The following is a 3,048-nucleotide window of genomic DNA, read 5'->3' on the forward strand; positions in this document are numbered from 1 at the left end:
CCGCCTCCGCGGGGCCGCGGAGGGTCTCCTCCCGACGACAAACGACACGACGGAATCAGCAACGGCGGCGAGCGGCTCCAGGATGCCCTTGCTTCCCTTTTTTTGCTTTTTTTTTGTTTTTGCAGGGGGGCAAATCGGCTGCACGGTCAGACACGGAGCGCCCCGGAGCCGCGTTCTTCATCCAGGCTGAAAAGAGAAGACTTGAGTGGTCAAAAAAAGCACCAAAAAACCCTCCCGTGAGCAGGGCGAGCAGCTTCGGGCTGGGTATCCAACACCGGCTCAGGCACTTTGTGGTTTTTTCCAGGATGGAGGTGAGCAGGTGAGAGGCCGGGAGATAAACCCCGGGGCTCCCCTGGGACACGCTGCTGCTTACAGATAACTCTCCCCTCCCTCGAAGCCAATCTTGGTGTTGCTACGCCTTGCTCTGAAAACTAAATCAAGTCTAATTCTCCTTCACGCCGCTTCGAACCCTCCGAATCTTGAGAATCATCACCTAAAATCAGAATGTAGCCCCTAAATGGTACAAGATCATCCTCGAAGTGAGCCTTCTCCCGCCTGCACAGTGCTGTACGGATGCTCCACGACTCACCACAGCTCCAGCAGGGGCTGCCACCCAGTTAAGCCACGATTCCTCTTCCAGTTTCTGCATTATCTAGGGGTTGGCTCCGTTAGTACTTCAGCCAGATGCTTGGGGGGAAAAAAGGAGACCGGAGCAGGGAGCAGGGTATGAGAAAGCAGAGAAACGCACAGAAAAACTACATTACGTCCTCAAAAATCTGGACGCAAGCCCGTCGACCATGGAACGTTACTTCTGGAAGACCTTTTTCACATTCAACTCTCAAAAAAAAAATTAAAAATAAAATAATAACCAAGGATTCAACAGGCCGCGTTCTTTGAAGCCGTAATTCTCTCTCCCAGGAGAGCAGCCAGCCCCTCGGGGCAAAGGGACGGGGTTGTTTCACACAGTACCGCTAAGTTCCGAAAGGCAAAGCGCCGTAATTCCTTTTGCTCCTTAAATCTGTGTCTCCCCGGGATACACATCTTGCCCAGAAAGAGCGGGAACGAGGATAATTTGCCACTAGGTGTCATTCTGACTTCATTTCCATCGCACCAAGTATGTGGAAAAGGAAAGGGCTCAGAGATCCGCACCCCAGCTCATAAAGATTTCAACCCAGCGACCGTCCTGAACTTGCACGTTACCTGCGATCTCCCGGCTCGTTCGGTACCGGAAAACCCCTCACGCCAAAGAAAACAACAGGAAAAAAAAAAACAACAACATTTCGGAGAGATTTTAGCTACTAAAATCCCCAAACGAGGCACTCCTGAAAAGCGTAAAACTCCTGAGACTTCAGATAAACCGAGCACGGAGACGGCTCCGGTGAATGTGAAGAGAGATGATGGAGAGAATTCACAGTGAAGAGTTTTTTTAGAGGACAGACCGAAGGCACCTGATCTACGGCTCGAAATTCCAGCGCTTGGCCAAGGCTCCTTGGAGCAATTCCCTAGCAGAGGGATGTCCTAGCTCTCGGTAAGCCCAACGAGGCAGGGAGCAGCTCTCTGGGATCGGAAGGATCCTCCCTTTTCCCAAGTCACCTCCTGGTCACAAAGTCCCATCGCAGAAAACCGACATCATCAGGAACCTACATAGCGATGTCTCGCTTCCCAAAGCGTCCTCGCGCCCCGACCTCTCAGCCGCCGCGCTGAGAAAAATAAAAAACAACGGCTGAGAAAAGCAACAAAGCAAAACCGCAGCTGAGAAGATTCTCGTTCTGCTTCGTGAAGGTGGAGAAACAAGGCTGGTCCAGCTCGGAGCTTGACGTCCTGACCTCCTCTCCGCCTTTGATTGTCCCTCAGGAGGGAAGGCACGAAGGCCAAGCGTCCGCACGACGTCCCTGCATCCCGACGGTGTCAGGGAAGGAGTTCTAGAAGTCTTGGCTCAGTTGATCAGTTTGACCTCCTCGCAGAGGCAAAACATTTTAGGGATAAACACACCGTGCGGCCACGGAAGCACCCAGGAGGGGCAAAGAGGCTCCAAACACGTGGAAGACTCTCACGAAAGATGGCTCAGAGCCAGAAACCCTCTGAGAGAGCTCCTGCTGCTTCTTTAACGTGTGGATTAAGAAGAATTTTCCAGTCGATGCCTTTCTTGGAGCGGTGGCCGCTTTCGCGGAGCTGTGCGCAGTAACAAGAGGGGCACAGAATCGTTCCCGAAGCGAAACGTCACGTCTGGTTTGTCGCTCGTGGTAACGAACCGGGGAAAAACGACGTGAGAAGGTAAAAGAAGCTGAAGAAACTTTTTTTTTTCCCCTGCAGTCCACAGAGCTGAAAAATCTCCTTCTGGTAATTCTGCAGTTAACGGAAGGAAGATGGTGCTTGGGCCGGTCGCTCAGCCAAAGGATCCAGAGTTTTCAAAACAACACGTAAAACCATCCAAAGGACTTCAAATCCAACCTTGCAACACATTCTGGCATTTTCCTTCACGGCAGAGCCTGTCTCTGCTGTCACGAGGGGCCGGATCCACCCCGCGGGTGGGCCGGCAGACCCGCTCCACCGCTCAAACTAGCTGGGAGGGTATCTCAGCAGGTTTGCCCGAAGCTCAGCTCTGCAGCACCCGCCTTCCCCAAGGCGAGAGGCGCCCGTGCCACCCGTCCAGCCCAAGCAAACCCAAAAAGCAGCTTTTTCCCATCGGATTTAAGTCAGACCTAATAGCCTGAAGGTGTCTGTGCAGGGCACGATGACTGCCGACACTCCAGGATGAGACCTCCCGTCCTCCTCCAGCCCTTGCCCTGATGCTCCGGTCGAGAAGCACAAACGCGGCGTGGCAGGCACCGGGTTTGGTGCGACGAGGGGAAGGCAAATTCAAGGGGAGCAGCAAGGAACCGCCTCAAAAAAAACCCCAACCTGCTTTGCCAACGACATCTCTCTGCGCGCCACCAAGTTCCTTGCGGGACGATGAGACTCTTCCCACCTGCTCCCACGGGGAGCACCCACCCACCTGGGATCAGAGGAACCAAAGGAGCTGGCAGCGCTCCGAGCAGCTCTAACCAG

The sequence above is a fragment of the Apaloderma vittatum genome, unplaced genomic scaffold, assembly GCF_000703405.1.
Source record: "Apaloderma vittatum isolate BGI_N311 unplaced genomic scaffold, ASM70340v1 scaffold39531, whole genome shotgun sequence".
Lineage (NCBI taxonomy): Eukaryota > Metazoa > Chordata > Aves > Trogoniformes > Trogonidae > Apaloderma > Apaloderma vittatum.